This window comes from Pelophylax lessonae (assembly GCF_965119305.1).
Source record: "Pelophylax lessonae genome assembly, chromosome: 12".
Taxonomy (NCBI): Eukaryota; Metazoa; Chordata; class Amphibia; order Anura; family Ranidae; genus Pelophylax; species Pelophylax lessonae.
This window is the reverse complement of record NC_138779.1, coordinates 205,428,776-205,450,211: the sequence shown is the minus strand read 5'-3', so window position 1 is coordinate 205,450,211 and position 21,436 is coordinate 205,428,776. Positions and strand designations below refer to the sequence as shown.

General features: G+C 46.3%; 1 protein-coding gene and 1 long non-coding RNA gene across 2 annotated transcripts in view; both read right to left on the bottom strand.

Annotated features, from left to right (window-relative positions):
- Positions 1–21,436, bottom strand: part of LOC309568107 (uncharacterized protein) — a 120,069-nt gene that overhangs the window by 91,704 nt on the left and 6,929 nt on the right. The gene's annotated exons all lie outside the window — the stretch shown is intronic.
- LOC309568423 lies at positions 1,480–19,894 on the bottom strand. Its single transcript, XR_014226019.1, has 3 exons — positions 19,770–19,894; positions 18,930–19,052; positions 1,480–1,791 (listed from the first exon to the last, which is right to left on the bottom strand). It is a non-coding gene; the product is annotated as an uncharacterized lncRNA (long non-coding RNA).

The window sequence follows — 21,436 nt, the reverse complement described above, 5'->3', positions numbered from 1 at the left end:
TCTCCCGGTGTCCTCTCCTTGCTACCGTGCCTCTATGTGTCTTGAAGAGGGTCCTGTCTGCACCCAAGCTCAGGCCTAAGGTCACGCCCCCCCTAGACTGGGGAGCTCCCTCAGAGGCCACTGACAGCCTAACACTCCACTTCCAGCTTCCACCCGAACAACTCCTCCCCACCTGGGCTGACCAAGAGTTTTTGAGGGGGCCTGTCCCCTGCCAACCCTAGTTGGGGATTGGTCAGGGCCCTCAGAATACTCCAGGCAGCTCCACCTTACCTCCCCCTCCCCATTCTTCTGGAAGTTTCCAGCAAGTTCGAGAAGTAGGGGGTGGTCTCAGTGAGGCTGCCTGTGAGTCATCCAGCTCTCCCTGGATCTCTGCCCAACCCAGTAAAAATACAGTCAGGCTGCCAGCCAAGCCTGAACAAGTTTACCTACTCTAAACACTTCTAGCACAATAGAGGGTGTTTCAGATATATACTAATATGGGAACTGTTTTCTGCCTTTAGAGGATATCAGTGGGGGAGATTTACTAAAACTGGTGCACACAGAATCTGGTGCAGCTGTACATAGTAACCAATCATCTTCTAACTTCAGCTTGTTCATTTAAGCTTTGACAGTAAAACATAGAAGCTGATTGGTTACCATGCACAGCTGCACCAGATTCTGTGTGGACCAGCTTTGAAGTCCAAAATACAATGGTTTTTTGAGGCAGTGACCTCATTTTACACCAGGGAAACAAAAGATTGCATATATAACTTAAATATCTTTTATATTGGCCTAGGTGGCTCTTCTGCTGCCACGCTTAACCATACAGCTTGCAGCCAGGTTCAACAATCTTTTGTGATTGGGACATCATACTCTTGTTGGATGATTCTGTACTGTGCAACCTTTCTCTTTCTAAGAGTTTCATCCTGTGCTGCCCAGAATCAGGGGACGCTTGGCCCATGTTTTTCAGGCTCAGATTCATAGCCATTTAGTAAATTAGTTTTTATAGCTAGCAATGCAGCCAGCTACCTAAGATGATTGACAGGATACAAATTATAGAATTAGAGTTTGTTAGATAGGATGTGTCTCTTAGATGAATTGTTTTGAAAGCAACATGTTCAAGATTTTCAGGGATGTACTCTACCTCTACTCTGCATTTGGCATTACATTGGAAAGGATCTTTTCCAACCCCTTAGATATGCAACCCCCAAGCCACCAAACTCCTTTAGGGTTGAGTAATGGGCAAGCACATCTACATAGGTGCCACAGATGACCTCTTACAAAAAGTTGTAAAACGGTCTACTTCCCCCCCCCCTCTACTCAAGATTTTAATGTGACCGTCCATTTGCCAAACACTTTCAGGCCTTGCATTGATGAGCCTTTCTTTGCTTCAAATGGGTTTTACAATCCTATACAAGTCTATGGGAATGCAAAACCCACTTGAAGCAGATCAACTGGGTCAAATGCACTTGTCAATGAATTCTGAACAATCTGAGGCCCATTGACACTGATCCTAAAGGGAATTTCTCTACATAGGAATTATGATTTTAGTCCTGCAGGCTGCTGGCTATGGCCCATTAAAGTATGAGAAGCAACATAAAAGTTAATTTTCTCTAATCACAATGGTGAGCTCTAATATTATACATTAGATATTATAAGTATCATAGCCATATCCCATCTAAAATACAATACTGCTTGTTTAGGGGTTTCTAGTATATGATGGTGCATTGCTTGCCGATACTAGTTGTCTTATTTCATCCGATGTCATTATTATGTCGGGTTCTATTTTACTGTGAATCCAGCTCATAAATCCTACAATGAAGCAGAGAATTCTGTTAGCACACATTTAACATAAAAACTAAATTTAAAAGATTTTTTTTTCACAAAGCTTATTGAGGAATACTCATATCTATTCTGTATACAGTCAATGAAAACATAATACATTTTGGTCCATTTATTCTATTTTTAAATTTACAGACTGATATTTTTTATTTTTAAAATTTGCGGTAAACACCTCCTCAGTTCTTTCTTATCCATTGAGGATTATAGGATGCATTGATTGTCAGGGTATACTGCCGCCTACAAGAGGACTAGAAACTGACAAATAAAGAACTTGTGGACCAGCCCAGATAAATCTCTCCTAGTCCTAACTCACAGCCTGCCTCTGCTTTTTGCTAGTGTCCTAGAAAGATGGACGTCTATTCTCTGTGGAGATAAATACTTTTTTTTGCTGTGTAAGTTTTCTTTAACCACTTTACCACCGGAGGATTTTGCTGTCTTCCGTCCAGGCCACTTTTTGCGATTCGGCGCTGTGCGACTTCAACTGACAATTGCGCGGTCGTGCGACGCCGTACCCAAACAAAATTTACGTCCTTTTTTTCCCACAAACAGAGCTTTCTTTTGGTGGTGTTTGATCACCTGTGCGATTTTTACTTTTTGCGCTATAAACAAAAAAAGAGCGTTTATTTTGAAAAAATAACAATATTTTTAACATTTTTTTATATGAAATTCCCCCCAAAAAAGATGTAAAAACCAATTTTTTAAAAAATTTTTGGCCAATTTGTTTTCTGCTACCTATGTTTGGTAAAAAAAATTGCAATAAGCGTATTTTGATTGGTTTGCGCAAAAGTTATTGCGTTTACTAACAAAGGGAAAGATTTCTGTCATTTTTGGTGTTTTTTTTTTTAACGCGTAATGGCGGCGATCTGCGATTTTTTTTGCGGGACTGCGACATTGCGGCGGACAGATCGGACCCTTGACTGACATTTTTGACACTTTTGGGGGTACCAGTGACATTACTGCAGTAATCAGTGCTATAAATATGCACTGTTACTGTAAAAATGACACTGGCAGGGAAGGGGTTAATTTTATTGGAGAGGGAGGGGTTAATGTATGCCTGGTGCTTACTGACGTGTGTGGGGGGAGGTGACTGAGTGAGTCATGGACAGATCGGATGTCCAGCTATGCTGAACAGTCCGATCTGTCACTCCCTGTCACTATGGAGATCCGCCCGCTTGTGTTTACACAGGCGGGCGGATCTCCACATTAGATCCCCGGCGATCGGGGCAGAGCAGCGGCGATCGCCGCTGCTCCTCCCCTGGCCCGACTCTCGCTGTGAATGAAAACAGCGGGAGCGAGCCTCCGGCGGCGCGCAAGCGCCGCCCAGAAGGGGGAGTGTCTGACGACGTAGTACTACGTCGTCAGACGATAACGAGCCACTCTGCCGCAGTAATATTACTGTGGGCGGTGGTAAAGTGGTTAATCTAAATTCTGCTTCATTGCTGCTAGAGGGTGTCACAGTGTTAATGGAAAAAATGTTTGGATGGATCAGGCAAGGACTTTAACGGCACCAGAGTAGTTTTTATAAAATAAAATAAACAGTTTGTTGTAGAATTATTAAAAACCATCAAAATTGGTACATAAGCCCCATAAAGGAAGACAGAGGCGTCAAACTGGTACTGCAATATAACAGAATAAGCAAAAACTGTGGTTAATATATAAATATTATCATACTACATCACAGAGAGTAGATCTCATGAGGGGTGACAGGAGAAAAACTGCCGTCCGTCAGGATCCCATGATGTTATATTCAAATGGTAGAAAATGGATAATTATAATGCTCGACATGTTTCGCTATTTTAATAGCTTCATCGGGAGCTTATAACATAATTCTGTATAGTATTGCAGTTCAGTGGGACGGGTTAAATGCCAGCAGCATAAAACTAACGAGGAAGGTGTTGGGTCTATAAGCAGGATCGAGATAAGTAACAGGGGTATAGATGTTATCCTGATCGAGATAAGTAACAGGGGTATAGATGTTATCCATGATTATATTGTGGATATGCAAGCCTGCAAGTCCAGCCACATCTAAGAGCCGCTTTCAATTCCTGTGTGGCTTAGTATGTAAAAGGTAAGTAGCCATGGTAAAGCGAACCACAAAACCTTTTATTGAATCAAGGGTAGATAAACTAGAGGCTGCACAGCCAAAATGATTCTGCCTAGGACGCACACCTTCCCCGGATGGGGAACCACCGCCATGATTCACAGTGTTAATGGTAATGCTCCATTCATTGAGGAAACACCATCTGAATTGCAAGAGACACAGACTGGTCATTGCTACCTGTCTACAGTTACTTGGTAATCCTCAGCTGCTTGATCCTACTCCTGCTTCCCAAGCAATTTAGTTGATAAGTATCTGTGGCCCAACCACCTACCCAAGATACATTGTCTTCCAACTCACAATGCAACATGTTGAAGAAGCATAGGGAACGATCCCACTGTACACGATGCCTCCATCACACACTTCACTTGTGGTTCCACTGCTGCCTGTAGTGTGCCCTGAGAGGTACTAATATTAATGGCCTTGATTTTTTTTTTTTGTATAATCAATTTTTATTGAAAAAATAAAAGTGCAAGTACAATCAACATAGCACAAACAAAAGACAGGAACAGGCTGTACAAAATCATGGTAAGGGCGTAGAAGAGAAAAAAAAAAAAAGAAAACCACAGTATTAACTTGACAGCCCATAACCTCAATGCACATCAGAAGATTAACTGAGTGGAACAGAGAGCCCAAAGCCGGGTCAGAGCCAGCACCTACCAGAGCAACGGGGACGAGGCACTCCCAGGCCTGGGCATTCGGCCCCATTTGGCCCAACCCCGCCCCCCTGGGGGGGGGCAAAGGAAGAGAGAGCCCACGTCCACCGTGCAAATCTACACATCCTTACACTCCTGCCTTAGCGGGGGGACCCCCACTCAGATTGTCAGAAAAAAGAGGAGGAAACTCTGCCAGACAAAAATAAGAGGGAAGAAAAGAAAAAGAAAAGAAAAAGGGCAAAAACAAAAAAAAAAAAAGAAGGGAAGAGGGAGAGGAGGGTAGGGGGGGAGGAGGGCCTGCGCCCGGCTTCCAGAACACACACCATTGGGACAATGAGAAACAAGGCTAAGTAGTAGGAACATGCGAGGCCTGCTGGACCCGCTGGCGGAAATCAGGGTCAGCCAACGCCAGCAGAGCTACCTCCAGGCTGGAGGACACAGGAAATGAGTCAGGGGCGTAAGACGCCACTGAGACCAGGCAGCATCAAATTTTCCCCTAGTATCCCTACAAGTCGCCATCCACTCCTCAGCCTCCATAATCTCCTTCACTTTGCGAAGCCAGTCAGCCTCGCTAGGGACCCGGGAGGCCTTCCAGTGGATCGGGATGAGGCGTTTAGCCGCGTTGAGTAAATGCGGAAGGGCACTACGCTTATATTTCGGGATGGGCACTGGGGGGGGCATGCAAGAGGAAAAGCCCCGGAGAGTCCGGCAAAATCTATACCGGTTCCTGCCCGAATGTGCTGCCGCACCATATTCCAAAAGGGGCGGATCAGAGGGCACGGCCACCAAACATGGTGGAGCGACCCCCTCTGCCCGCAGCCCCGCCAGCACCCATCCGAAACGCCAGGGAAAAACCTGGCCAAAGTAGGTACGGACCCTATACCACCTAGTAAGGAGCTTGTAGTTATTCTCTTGCGTCTTAGAATCTACAGAACTAGAATGGGTCAGGCGGTACAGACTGTGCAGTTGGTCCGGAGTAAACTCCAGATCCAAGTCCCTTTCCCATGCTCGGATGAAGTAAGGTTTAGAGGGAGGCCTGGCCGACTCCAACAACTTATACAAAAAGGAGATCAGATGTGGCTGGGGGTCGCGCGCCGCCCACAGACGTTCAAAGCCAGTGAGCTCGGTCCTGATCTGCGCCCGCTGACAAAGCGAGGCCACGAAATGGGTCAGCTGTCAGTGCCTCCAGAAATCAAAGGGGAAGCTGCCATAGCGACTCCGTACCGTTTTCAATGGGACCAACTGCCCATCAGACCAGAAGCGAGCCAGACTGACCTCACCGTCCCTGGCCCACGAGCCCAGAGACGACATCTGCTCACCCGGGGAGAACCATGGAAAACTCCCCACCGGGGCCAGCGGAGAAGTGGATGGGCCAAAGCCAGAGCCCCCTTCAACTTATTCCACACACGAAGTGAGTGGGATGTCAAAGGGGACGCCCAGTGCGACAGTCCCCTGTTCTCCCGGGCATACGGCAGGTTTCTACCAGCCACCGTTTTCTCCAAGGAGACCCACATTTTGGAGGAGGTCTGAAACCGCCAGTCCAGCAGGCGTTGGAGAGCCACTGCTCTATAGTATTGCAAAACGTTAGGCAGGCCAAGACCCCCGTCCCTTTTGGTCCTCTGCAACAAAGCGACAGCTATCCGAGGTCTCTTGCCCCCCCACACAAAGGCAACAAAGAGGCTCTTCAGTTCAGTAAAGAAGCGCCGGGGGAGAGGCACAGGGAGCATCTGCAGGAGAAATAACACTCTGGGGAGCACGGCCATCTTAAGAATGTTAGTACGGCCGATCCACGTGAAGGAGGACCTATTCCAGGACTCAAGGTCCGCACGAATCCGCCGTAGGAGGGGGACATAATTACAAGCGTATAGGGAGTCCAGGGAGGGGGTGAGATGGACACCCAAATATTTCATAGAGGACATCGTCCATGAGAAAGGAAAAGAGGACGGCAGCGAAGACGCCATAGACGGGGGTATGGAGATGGGCAGGATCTCCTGACTTAGAATAGTTAATTTGGAAGTTGGACACCGTGCCATACTCCGAGAGTTCCGCCATCAGATTGGGCAGCGAGGTGACTGGCTCCGTTACGTGGAACAGGACGTCGTCCGCGTATGCGGAAAGCTTATGTTCCGTGGAACCCACAGTAACCCCCTTAATGTTCATGTTCGCCCGCACCCTGCGAAAATGAATTAGATGGAGGGCGCGGACAGAGTTGTCCCTAGCTTCCCGTCCCATGACGATAATGGCCTTGATTTTTTTTCCTCTGCTAGAGTCCATGCCTTTCTTTGAGTCAGGAGTGGCTTTTTGGTTCTATCCCAGGAAGGATTTATTGTTGTCAGTCAGGTTTTGATAGGCCAAATAGGACATTCAATGGCTGACTCTGAAAACAGAGGCCAGAAGCCAACTTCCATGCCTTCCCCTGCAGAATTCCCATCCGATCTGCCTAGGCCCTTAGGGCTTCTGTGTCTTTGGTTCACTGAGACTCTGTCTGATGTGGAGTCCCTTAAGTTCCTATTATATTAATCTAAATTAGAAGAGCCTACTCCCAAATTAAAATAAACTATTTCATTTATTTTTAATCTGCCACATACCTCCTAAAACTAGCCTTTACTAGTGCTGTCCCCATTGTAGGCTTTTGTAGGCTCTTTTGACTGCAAAGACTTTTCCGCTGTAACCCTGGTTCACAGTGTTCCTTTATGATCAGCCTTGTACCCATTTGATCCTACATTGGACACAATCTACTGGACGAACTTTCTCCACTCGCCCACACTATTACCCGTCCCATCCACAATTAATAACTGAGATAGTCAATCCAGCGTCGTCTCCAGCACAAACATTTTACCCATTTGAGGAATAGTCTATTTAAAGGTGGGATGCCTCTCTGTGGATCCAGTAGTATCCCATTTTAACAAAACACTGACTAATCGAGTAGAGGATGTTTTTAAAGACTCAGTGGGCAAGCACTTGGAAGTTCTTTCCAGATTTACCTGAGGGTTTGTGGTACTTGGAATTCCAGGATTTGGGGGTTGAATGAGTGACAAACTTGTGTTTGGCTTTGGAATTTGAGGCCTGGGAGGAGGAAGTCACACTGGATTAAGCTTCTGGCTTCCTTTGCTTAGGAAGATGAGAGACATCTTTAATGACATCTAGTGCAGCTCCGAAGAGACATTGTTCCTTGAAGACATACAGAGAAAATCCACGCTGAAATTAAAAGCTGGGGGAATGAGTTTCCAACACTCTATGACCAGTGGAACAACTGCCTAGTGATCAGATATCTTCTGTTGGCTTTTAGTAGGGATGCACCGAAATGAAAATTCTGGGCCGAAACCGAAAATGCAGGATACCCTTGGCCGAAAACCGAAAGCGAAACGGAAAACTACTTTTTCCCTCCAAATGATTTTAAAATAGATAGAACAGGGGCATACACCAGAAACGGGCAGCAACATACACCTGTAGCTGCCACCCTGTTGCAGTATATGTACTGTGACGGGTTGGCAAGTGGTTAATTTAATTACCAATGGTATTTGTATTATGCAGCATGAGGGGGTTAATGTATTGCCACTGCTCACTGATGCATTAGTGACCGACCAGTGGCAGTTAATTAAACCCTTTGTGCTGTATTAGTGCAACCAGTGTCAGTGTTAATGAACACTGGTTGCATTGACACTGATACTGGTTGCACTAATGCCATGATTCGCATACTGATAATTCAGATCAAGAAAAAATTCGTAATCACAACATGTGCAAAAAAGACAATAAGTGCTGAAAAATGGGTATAAGAAATTATTATAACCATTTGTCAGCACTTATTGTCATATTTGCACATCTATTATTACAAAGTTATTGTTGATCTGTTGCATTATTTGCACATTTTCTTGATACACGTTCTTGTGCAGTCTAGAGGTAAACAGGAGGCTACAAATAAAAGAGAAGCACTCTTATTAAATGTAAAGGTTGCAATGAATAAAGCATCACTATCCCCAGAAAGAATAATTAAAAAAACAATCTAAAAAACTTTCTCCCCTTTTTCCATGCAAGAAAAATGTCTTTCCTGACAGACTCCATGGCAGCTTACGCGTGGGTTAGTTCCGCCTCCTCCTACATCATAGGACCCTACTCCCAAAAATGTTTACTCCGTGCCAGAGGCCGTGTTCCTTTTTTGTCCTCCTCCTGAAAGGATTATGGTCAAATCTTACCTCATGAAGATTCCCGATTCAGGCCTGGCGGTCTGCACGTCGGATCCGGTGGTGTCCCCTTCATGTCCAGCACGCCCTAGCTATTAGCGGGGTAGGACATGGGCGTGGAGTCAGTTGTCAGAAGAGCTTACAAACCTGGCCAATGGCAGGCAAAGCAACATTTGGCCAATAATCCCAGCTATTAGCGGGAGGCCCATTAATACGCCCCATCATGTGTGCAGCTGCGATTTCCGTATGGTCCAAGGTCTGGTCGTGGAAGTGGTGATGTACCCTGCTTTACATTCTATGGCAGCAGTTTGTTTGTGTATATTCTCCTGTTGTTTGTTACTTATCTCTCCCTGGAGTCTAGTTTGGCAGTGGGATGCACGGCGTTCCATTCCACGTCCTTCCCCTCCGCTCCACTGCTTCCTGGTACCTTCCAGGCTCCATCTGAATCGAGGCTTGGTTCGCACAGGTGGGGGGGGGGGGGGGGGCGGTGCCTTCCAGGCTCGATCTGAATCAAGGCTTGGTTCTCACAGGTGGGGGGGGGGCGGTGCCTTCCAGGCTCGATCTGAATCGAGGCTTGGTTTGCACAGGTGGGGGAAGGGGGGCGGTGACATCATTCTAGCAGCAAATTCAACTAGCTGTCAGTTTCAGCTGTTTGTGGGTTTGTTCAGCAGTGTTTCCAGTGGCTTCCCCGTGCTCTGCAGGAATCTTTTAAAGGTGAGAGATGGCTGTGATTATGCTGAATAGGCTTCCTGCCTGCTTTCTGCATGTCACTCATTCATGATCTCTTGCAGTTGCCGCTCTCTCCCTGGTGGCCAGCCCTTACATTACAGGTAAGATTTATTCCTCTCCCTGTAATGTTTGGGGGTTTTTCTGCTGTTCTCTTGAGTCTTTATTTTCTTTCCTAAAGCCCTTCTAGGTCTGAAAGATGTCACTCTGCCCGTGAAGATCAAGATCCTCCCAGGTCGCAAACACGGCATTCATCATCAAGTTCCAGGCGCCATCGGTTGTCCTCTAGGCGACATGGTGAAGAGTCTGGAGCTACTTCAGGACACCACCACTCTGACGAAAGATCCTGCTGGGGATGTGGGGCACAGGTGCCTGATGGAAAGTCGCTCGGTGAGCCCTGTTTTGCACATGCTGCAAACGAAAGGGAAGACAGCAACCAGCAGATGGAGTCGCTGGTCAGGCGAGTAGTTAAGGAGTCCTTAAAAACCTTGGATCCTGCTCGTGCTGGAACTTCCTCCCCCAGGATGGCGAGTACTCCGGCTGGTGAAAATATTCATATCCCTGGGCCTTTCCAGCACAGTCACTCCTCATCTGACTACTCTGAGGGTGAGCTTGAAGCAGACGACCCTGGTGCGGGTTTAGACTTTGCCATGGTTCCCTCCTTGGTCAAAGCTTTGAAGGAAGCCCTGAAGTGGGATGAGCCAGTAGAGTCACCCTCTAAACAGAATAGGTATTTTAAGCACCTCAAGAAGGAACGCCCTTTCTTTCCCCTGTTAGGGGAGGTCGGCAAAATCATTACAGACGAATGGGGCTGCACAGAGAGAAAAAAACTCTCTACTCTCCAAAGTGAATAAAATGTACCGTTTAAAATGTAAGAGGTTAAACACGTGGAATCTGCACCTCTGGTGGATGCAGCACTGATGCGTCTGGTGCGTCATGTCACCCTTCCGCTTGAAGACACAGTCACCTTTAAGGATGGCCTTGAGAGACGCATTGATTCAGACCTAAAGTGCATCTATGTGTCAGCAGGAATGGCATGCAAGCCAGCATTGGCTCTCGCAGCCCTGTCTGAAGCAATAGAGGTGTGGACAGACAGTGTGGACACAACAAGAAGTCGCAAGAAATTCGCCAGTACATGAGCTGAGGCTGGCGGCGGCTTTTTTAGGGGAGGCCTCCCTAGACATGGTACGCCTTGCGGCACGGGTAATGCTTTCATCGGTCACTGCAAAACGGGCTCTTTGGTTACGTCCTTGGTTGGCCGATCCTGCGTCAAAACAGGCCTGGTGCCGAATTCCATTTGAGGGGTCCTCCCTATTCGGCAACAAGTTAGAAAGCGCTATTTCCCGTGCCACAGGTGGTAAGTCGGGGGTTCCTTCCCCAGGATAGGCGCTTGCTGGACCAGAAGAGGTCTCAGCCCAGGCAAGGGGCTGATCGATCAAGGGATGCTCGCCTATATAAGCCTGGCCGTCAATTCCGAAAGAACTGGAGAAGACCGCAGCCTTCAGGACAAAAAGCACCCAGAGGAGGGTCTTCTGGTGGTCGGGAGGCCACAACGTCTTTTTGACGTTGTGCCTGCCCAGGCGAAGCAAGTCGGGGCTCGGCTACTATGCTTCCAACACATCTGGGCAGCCTCAATAAACGACTTCTGGGTCGTCAAGACAGTATCAACAGGCCATTCCAGGAAATTCTGCAGTCCGCCCAGACTGAGGTTCATTCCAACCTCATTGCCACGGTCAGAAGAGAAAAGACAAGGCCTTCTGTCTTACGTAGATCTGTTGGTGGCTCAAGGCGCAGTGGTTACAGTTCCAACCAACGAGAAGTTCCAGGGTCTATATTCCCCCTCTCTTCTTGGTTCAGAAAAAGAGCGGTGCTTGGAGACCTCACGCACCTGAACTCTTTTATCAAGAAGGAGAAATTCAAGATGGAGACGCTATTCACCATCCGACAAGCAATACAACCGGCAGACTGGCTTGTGTCAATCGACTTCAAGGATGCCTATTTCCATGTGACAGTGGCAGCAGATTACCAGAAGTTCCTACGATTCGCAGTAGATTAGAATCATCTACAGTTTGTCTGTCTCCCGTTTGGGCTTACTACATCGCCGCGGGTATTCTCAAAGGTCTTACTAGCAGTGGTGGCTTTGATGAGGACCAAAGGCGTCCGTCTACACCATTATCTGGACGACCTGCTCCTGCTGTCACAAGACCGAAAACAACTTCTGGTACACAGGTCTCAGGTAAAAGCCACTCTTCGCAAGTTCGGCTGGTTACTGAACATGGAGAATTTATTTGCCCCTCGAGAAGATCCCGGTAGTCAGGGACAGGGTACGCCTAGCTATGATGGCCACTCACCTTCGAGCATCTCAGTGTCTAAGAGTGGTTGGGACCATGGTAGCCAGGACTCCAATGGTGAAGTGGGCACAGTGGAAAATGTGGCCTTTCCAAGTGGGGTTTCTCAATCAGTGGCGTCCAGGAGATCAAAATCACCTCATTCGCATAACATCATCAATGCGGGAGAGCCTTCCATGGTGGCTGCAGAGCAAAAATCTCCTCAATTGCCATTCCATCATGCCCATCTCTTGAATCACAGTTACCACGGATGCCAGCAACGCCGGATGGGGTTCCCTCTGTCAAACGGAGATAGCCCAGGGCAGCTGGGATTTCCAAGCTCACAGGGTAGTGTCAAATACTCTAGAATTGCGAGCCGCGTCCTGCGCTCTGAAAGCATTCCGTCACCTAATACAAGGGACTTCTGTGATCCTGAGGATGGACAATACGACCGCGGGTCCTATGCGAAGCGACAAGGAGGCACTCGCAGTCGCTCCCTGTTGAAGGAGGTAGATCCAATCTTATATTGGGCCCAGAAACACCTGGTCAACCTCACTGCAGTGTTTCTTCCGGGGGTACAGAATGTTCAAGCGGACTTCCTCTCAAGAGTCCGCTTGGACAACAACGAATGGAGCCTTCACAACGATGTCTTCCAGTGGCTCACTTCTCTGGAATTTCACCCGGAAGTGGATCTATTTGCATCTCCATGCAATCACAAGCTTCCGAAGTATTATGTGAGGTTCCGTTGTCCCCAAGCCTTTGGGACGGATGCTCTGACAGACCATTGGAGATTCCACAGGGCATATGCCTTTCCCCCAGTTCCGGTCATTCTCCGGTTCCTGGCGAGACTCAGGGTGCAAGATGTGGAAATGCTAACAATAGCCCCATACTGGCCGAACAGGCCATGGTTACCACTGCTGATGCTCCTCAGTTTTTCGGGATCCAGTTCCTCTACCCATCAGGCTGGACCTTCTGTCCCAGGGAGCAACTCTACACCCATGCCCGGCTCATCTGCACCTGAAGGCATGGTTTTTGAGAGGGAAAGACTGGAGGCGTTAGGTTGCCCGAGTGGGGCAATTTCTACTCTCTTAAGTGCCAGAAGAGCGGGCACTAACAAGGTCTACGGAAGGATCTGGTCCAAGTTCATGGATTTTGTTACCAAGAAAGGGGGGTCGTACAATGACCTGAATATCCAGCATATTCTTGGTTTCCTGCAGTCAGGACTGGACCTACCATTATCCGTTAGCTCACTACGTGTGCAAGTTTCTGCTATTTCGGCCTTCACAGGAACTTCTTGGGCGTCTCATCCCCTTGTTCATCAATTCTTTCGGGGAGCTTCCAGACTCAGGCCACAGAGGAAGCCAAGGTTCCCTAAATGGGATCTTCCACTCGTCTTGAACTTCCTTTCTGACGTCAGAAGAAGTCACACGGAGCAACTCTCCATTAAAGATCTGTCTCTGATATCGGCCTTCTTGGTAGCCGTCACCTCAGCTAAAAGAGTCTCCGAGATTAGTTCTCTGGGTTGCAAAGAACCATTCCTGACCTTCTTCCCAGATCGTGTGGTTCTTATCCCCATATTGGGATCACACCCCAAGGTGGTCTCTGTTTTCCACGAGAACCAGGAGATTGTCCTTCCAACATTCAAATCGTCAGATGATCCAGATACACATCCATTAGATGTGGGTGCAATTCTGAGACTGTACCTGGATGCAACAGCTTCCTTCAGGCATTCAGATTATCTATTTGTTCTCCTCCACGGAAAGAACAAGGGCTTTCGGGCCTCTTCAAGATGCATAGCGGCATGGATTGTTCAGACCATCCAATGGGCATATAAGGCTAAGGGCTTGGCTCCTCCAGAAGCGGTGACCGCGCATTCGACAAGAGGGGTGTCCACGTCCTGGGCAGCTTCTTGTCATGTGGCCCCTGAATTAATATACAAGGCGGCATCATGGTCTTCCATTAACACTTTCATGACTCATTATTGTATTAAGCCAGCTTCATTGTCTTCTGTTAACTTTGGTTTGCAAGTACTGTCTGTTGATGGTGCAAATTAGATTTCTTTTGGCCAGCAGTTTCCCACCCTTGTATGTTTGGCTAGTTATTTCCCACAAGTATGCTGCCATGGAGTCTGTCAGGAAAACGGAAAATTGTTATCAAATACTTACCGTAATTTTCCTTTCCTGATGGACTCCATGGCAGCTGGAGTCCCCTCCCATCTGCTGGAGGAAGCTATTTATGGAACACGGCCTCTGGCATGGAGTAAAAATTTATGGGAGTAGGGTCCTATGAGGTAGGAGGAGGCGGGACTAACCCACACGTAAGCTACCATGGAGTCCATCAGGAAAGGAAAATTACGGTAAGTATTTGATAACAATTTTCCATTCTCTCTCTTTCTCTCATAATCATGGTGTTATATTTTGAGAGAGAGACAGAGAATTTTTCTTGCATGGTAAAAGGGGAGAAAGTTTTTTAGATTGTTTTTTTTTATTATTCATACTGGGGATAGTGGTGCTTTATTCATTGCAGCCTTTACATTTAATAAGAGTGCTTCTCTTTTATTTGTAGCCTCCTATTTACCTCTAGACTGCACAAGAACGTGTATGGCAGAGAGATAATAAACACAGCAGACAGCCACATTACCTTCCTCCGCAGCGCTCAGCACAGGAAGGGAGGAGAGGCGTAACTAGATTTCTCAGGGCCCCGGTGCAAGAAATCATGAAGGGCCCCCCCCCCCCCCACCCCCCGAAAAAGCATATTTTTGACACTTTTTTTTTTCCAATGTATAACAAAGTAAAACATTTGTTTCTGGTTTCAACGGCGGCAATGGTGGTGAGGGTATTATCAGTGGCAGCAATGGTGGTGAGGGGGGCTGGTATCAGTGGCAGCAATGGTGGTGAAGGGGAGTGGGATCAGTGGCGGCAATGGTTGTGGGTGGGGGGTGGGATCCGTGGCGGCAATGGTGGTGAGGGGGGGTGGGATCAGTGGTGGCAATGGTGGTGAAGGGGAGTGGGATCAGTGGCGGCAATGGTTGTGGGTGGGGGGTGGGATCCGTGGCGGCAATGGTGGTGAGGGGGGGTGGGATCAGTGGTGGCAATGGTGGTGAGGGGGTGTGGGATCGGTGGCGGTGGGGCGGAGGGGGGAATGGGAACAGTAATAGTGCTGGTGGACTAAAGAAACACTTCCAAATTCACCCATAAAAGGAAAACAATTACAGAGTGACCCTATGCACTCAGGAGTATATGACACATATAACACAATGCTGCTACTTATATAGAAGTTATTATAGGTAATGAAATCATGTATAAATGTTGTAATATGAATTAGATCACACAATACAAAATATAAAAATTTCAGTAGCGCAGGAATGGTGGTACCTCCTAGCCACCTGAAGGGCCCTTTCACACGGGCGTTCCGTGTGTCCGCAAATCATCCTATTTTTTGGCGGATGATTTGCGGACATAATGTAAGTGAATGGCATTGCGGATGTCAGCGGAATACCATCCGCTGACATCCGATTTTCTTCCTTTCAGTTCTGTTCCGTTTTTTGGAACTGAACAGAACCCTATTTTTCCTCTGTGCAAAAAACGGAAAGGAAGGAAAATCGGATGTCAGCGGTGTCATCCGCTGACATCCGCAATGCCCATAGACTTACATTATGTCCGTATATCATCCGCAAACGGATGGGATGATATGCGGACATACGGACCGGATGACACAAGTGTCATCCGCTCCGTGGAAAAAAAAAAAAAAAAAGCACCGGAGCGGATCGCAATGCGGTCCGCTCCGTGTGAAAGAGCCCTTACGTGTTTAAAGTAAATTGAGAAAACCGACTATAATATAATATAATAACTGAATTACTGCACACTTCAGCTTAAAATCATTTCATTTAAAAGTCCTTAAAAGTCCATAAACTCAAATGGGCAATAACTTGAAGCAAACACGTACATATATCCACACACATATAAACACACACACACACATACATACATGCACGCACATACATACACATACAGTACACGCACATACATACATACATACATACACATACAGTACACACACATACATACATACATATACATATATAGATGCACACACACACAGTACACACACATACAGTACACACACACACACAGTACACACACATACACACACATACATACATAAATACATACATACATACACATAAATACATGCACACACATACATATATAGATGCACACACATACAGTACACACACATACAGTACACCAACATACAGTACACACATACAGTACATACATACATACACATAAATAGATGCACACACATAAATATATAGATGCACACACATACATACACACACAGTACATACATACACACACATACAGTACACACATACACACACACACACATACAGTACACACATACACATACATACACACACACATACAGTACACATACATACACACACACATACAGTACACATACAGTACACATACAGTACACATACAGTACACATACAGTACACATACATACACACACACATACAGTACACATACATACATACAGAAAGCCTTTTTAAAAAACGTTAGAGAGAGGTCTGTACCTTCCTGTGACTTCCTGCCAGCGGGTATTGCACTGTAGGGGGAGGCAGAGAGCACAGCACACTCTCTGCTTTCAGTTTCCTATATGAGACCAGCTCCTTCAGTGCCGATTTATCGGGGAGCTCCGGTCTCAGCTGCGCTGCCGCTCCTCATCTCTATACATACAGGGGGCCCTCTCAGGCCCCCTGCAGCATGGGGCCCGGTCGCCATGGCGACCCCTGCGACCCCTGTACGTCCGCCCCTGGGAGGAGGTGGGTGGAGCAATTCAGCAATAGCCTTGGAGGAGAACGAGATCCTCCTACGCTATGCATGCTGGGTCGTTCTACGTCACTGGTTGCTAGATGCCATTCGGCTGGCATTCATAGCAACCAGTGTAGCTATTAATGAAGCGTCCGGCGCCGAGGATCACATTGCAGCGGTCACCACAGACAGATACCCGGAGATGACAGGGAAGTGAAAAACTAATTATTTACAGCTATTACTGGCCATACATTTTTGGCAACTTTAACCTCTTTTTGGCCGAAATGGGATAGGCCCATTTTCGGCCGAATCTATCGGTTGCCGAAATTTCGGTGCATCTCTAGCTTTGAGCCTAGTCAGACAGATTTTGGCAGACTAACATCACAGCCAACAAAGGTTCCAGGGCAGGGCCTACAAGCAAGAACAGTTTTCTGGAAAGAGCTTCCAAGTGCTTGTCAGTTAAGTCTATAAAAACATCCTCTACTGGAATAGTCAGTGCTTTGTTAAAATAGGATACTGCTGGATCCACAAAGAGACATCCCACCTTTAAATAGAGTATTCCTCAAATAGGTAAAATGTTTGTGCTGGAGACCACGCTGGATTGACTAGCTCAGTTATTAATTTCGGATGGGTAATAGTGTGGGCGCATAGAGAGAGTTCGTCCAGTAGATTGTGTCCAATGTAGGATTAAATGGATACAAGGCTGATCATAAAGGAACACTGTGAACCTAATCTTCTGGTCACATGTTCTCCAAGTTTGCCAGGTGAATGTTTAGGCCTCATTGGATGCCAGCTTCGGGTGTAAGGTCCTTCAGGCAGCTTTTGGAGCTGCTGGTAGTCCCCAGTTCTTTTGGGGGGTTTTTTTGGCAGACCTGTTATCATTTTGTTTGGTGCTGCCCTCTCTGAACAGTGAAGACTTTGAGGCTTGTTTCCCTGAAAGGATTAGGAAGAAAATACAATTTTTGTAGTTAAAGTAAAATGATTTTCTTGAAGTCCAGTGAGAGACACAGGTTCTACCCCTCTGTGTTTATGATCATGTTCTTGGAACTGCTTTGCCACAAAACTGAGGCATGCTGGGAGTTAGTGGGGTTTATTCCAAGTTTTACATAAGTCAGTGTGTTTTAGGTGACAATAAACTCCCAACAGTCAGCGGTTCCAGCGTCCCTCAATAGTATCCAAGTAAAGGATTTTACAATGAGTACAAAAACTCTATTTTTACAAACGAAAATCAAATGCTATGCTCAAATGTTTCAGTGCTTATAGGGCATGCTGATATTACTATTAAGAAAGACCAGCACTAGCATATCTCTAGCCAAAACATATTTTCTTTTTAAGTTCTGAATACAGTAGGGAAAGGTTAAAAACCCTGTCAGTCTTGCCAATGAAGATGTAAGGGGAAGGTGGAGATAGATTCAATGTTAGTCACTCACTACGCATTTATAGTACACTTACTATTAAACACGGGTATTAAAACCCAAAAGAAGGGGGCTTGCCATATGTGTTAGAATTGTCTTACAATCAGTACAGTAGAGGTATAAAATATCCGACACTCACATTTTCTCATTGGGATCTATTGTTCTTTTTTTATGAGATTTATTGATGTCTGTGTTCAAGCCGACCATGGATGTATGGAATCTTGGCCAGCTCAGCAGTGACCAGCTGAGATTTGATCTGTCTATGGGCAGGCTAGTTTTACACAAGTCCATGGATCAACTTGGTTACAACCAGATTGCTGGATTTTTTACATGCGGTTACTGCCGGTGACTATAGCCACTAGCAGTCATCATTGTTTTCCATCGGCAGGCAAAGCTCCCCGCCGGAAGAACACAATAGCGCTGAGGAAGGGATTGTGCTGATGGGGGGACTGAGCAATTTTCTTTCCTTCCAACTGCGGTGGAAGGAAAGAAAATGCCATAATCTATGGGCTGCTTTAATCTCTCTATTTGTTCTAGTTACTATTGTCACCAAAACAAAAAGTGGTGGGAAATCCAAAAATTGTTGTCTATGGAACAGAAAAATTGCTAATCGTCCAAATCTCAAAGTGGACACCTGTTCAAGTGAAGACTGGAAAAAGGGGCTTTTATCTTAACAAAAGAAAACCAAGAGGGTGTCCACCATTCCCTACTCTATCCAAAACTAAACATAGGAAAAAGTTTTGGCTAGAGTTAAACTTTAAAGAAAAATGATAAATAGCATGCAGGAGGTCACTTTGTATGAGTTATTGATAGAATTTCCTTTGAAAATGTGAGAAATGAAACACAAAATGCAAGACATATCTATAAAGAAAATGAATTTACCAGCCACATAGTACAGAACTGCTCCAAGCCAACCAAAGACTAAACCATATTCGATGCACACAAAATAGGGGAGACTGGTAAGGATGACTGTTGCGGGGATCATTCCACAGCATGCAAAAAAGCCTGAAAGGAATCAAAACGATACACAAGATTAACTATCAAATAGTCATTCTATTTAAAACTAAATCACACCCTGTTTTCATGTACAACCGTGAAGTTCCATCAGTGATATCTGGATTCCCAGCTCCTCCTCCATTCTTGGGAGGTGCTGAGCCCCTTCGTCAAGCAGTATCAGGAACTCCTGGTTGGCTGCTAGTTGTAAATCTTTGAGGTTGTGGCAGTGATATCAATGCCTCTGAGTCCCTGGCTCAACCCCTGAGCCTTGTATCCTTGGTGGTGCAATGCCAGAATTGTGTGCACACATGATTGGCTGCCTTGTACCTCTCTGAGATTCCATCAGTGATATTCATGCCCCTGAGTTCCCAGTTCCACCTCCTTTCTTGGGTGGTCCTGCTTTTCCTGGTGGAGCAGTGTGAGGAATACCCACACAGAGGATCTCAGCAGTAATATCAACCCCACCCAAGTTCATGGGCCTTTATCTTTTCAGGAAGGTCCTGCTCTCCCTGGTGGAGTAATATTAGGAACTCCCCTAGAGAGGATTGGGTGCTAGAGTCACCAAGAGAACTAAGAAGCCCGTTAGCTGGAAAATGTTGCACCCAAAATTAACAACTCACGTGGAGAGGATCAGCAAAGGGTTATGCTTCAGTGAAAGTAGTCCTTTAAATGTCTTTTTTGAGAAGAAGTATGAGCAGAAAATGAACGACTGTAGACAGAACATACCTGTTGAAATCATTGCTCTTGCTATCAGATATTTCAGATACTTCACACCTTTCACGAGTGCCAGAATGCCTCCAATATTGGTAGCTGTTCCGAACAAAATGGCACTTACAAGAAGGATTTTGGAATATACTGGGAAGGAGACAAAGAAAGAGAACAGTCAGGACAAAGACGAAAAACTGTCCATGAAAATCACCCGTCCTATCATGAACTAAGTACCTAAACATCTAAGTACCTTTTTCCTAATCGATATACAGCTGTCACATGATCCAGATCTTTCCCAGCCTGTCTGCAGGGAAACATAAGCAAGAGGAGGTTCTAGTCCTCTGCTGCTGGTCACACATTCAAAAAAACAAAAAACAGCCTTTGGAATACAGAATAAAAATAAATAAAATCAAAAAACTGTTTTAAATTGTCATACAATTATATATATTTGAAATCGAATCTTTATTATTTTTTGGCAATGACATGGTGTGTGCGGATTTCTGCCAGTCACAGGTTGTGTCCCTCCCCTCCAGCCTGTGTCTCAGAACAACAAGGAGGTGAAGCCTCCATCAATCTACAAGTAATATCCCAACCCTATTGTGTTTGGTTAGTGGGCATGGAAGAGGAGGGAGGGGGTGGGCTGTCATTTACCACTTTGTCTACCCCCACATGTGTGACTCTATAGTCACATAGGTGCCTGGGTTCGGTACATCATGGATCTGGTGGACAGATTATTTGGTGGGACTGGGGAAGACCCAGCTATCATGGTACACAAGGGTACCAATGGCAAAGTTAGAGGAAAATGGAGAGTCCTAAAAAAACTATTTTAGCTCTTAGGAGCTAAATTGAGGAGTAGGACCTCCAAAGAAGTATTCTCAGAAATAATACTTGTACCTGGAGCCACTCCAGAGAGGCAGCAGGAGATTAGGGAAGTTAACAAGTGGCTGAGAAGCTGGTGTAGAAAGGAGGGGTTTGGGTTCCTGGAGAACTGGGCCGACTTCTTAGTCAGCTACCGGCTCTTTAGTAGGAATGGACTGTACTTAAATGGGAAGGGTCAGCCTCATAACATCTAACAAGAGTATAGTATGCAACTGGACAAAATTACGAGGTTTGTATGCCAATGCTAGAAATCTGGCCAACAAGATAGGAGAACTGGAGCTGTTAATGTATGAGGAGGATTTCGATTTTGTAGGAATTTCGGAGACTTGGTTTGACAGCTCTCCTGACAACAATTCAGGGGTAGTCCCTGCTCTGCCTGTCCTCTCTCCTTCCGACAGCTGCAGGGGGCGGGCCGGACCAAGGATTCCCTCTTGACATCAGTCAGGAGGGGCGGAGCTGCGGCCCGCAGAGGAGAGAGGAGCCTGGTGGAGGAGAGAGTCGGGATACACCAGTGAAAAGTGAGTCAGAAGAACTAATTGATCTATTGCTAAAGGCATGATAACAAGGTAAGTAATGAGGCGCTGCTACTAGTATTTAACATATAGATACATAACACTGCAAGGGCGTAACTATAGGGGTTGCAGGGGTTGCAATTGCAACCGGGCCCCAAACTCCAGGGGGCCTGTGCGGCTCCTTTGTACACCTGGATAGGAGGGACGGTGGGGGGCAGCATGTAGAGAAATCACTGTCCTCCTTTTTCCCCCTGTAGCTGCAGGAGGAAAATGGAGGAGATTGGTTCCTTTGTA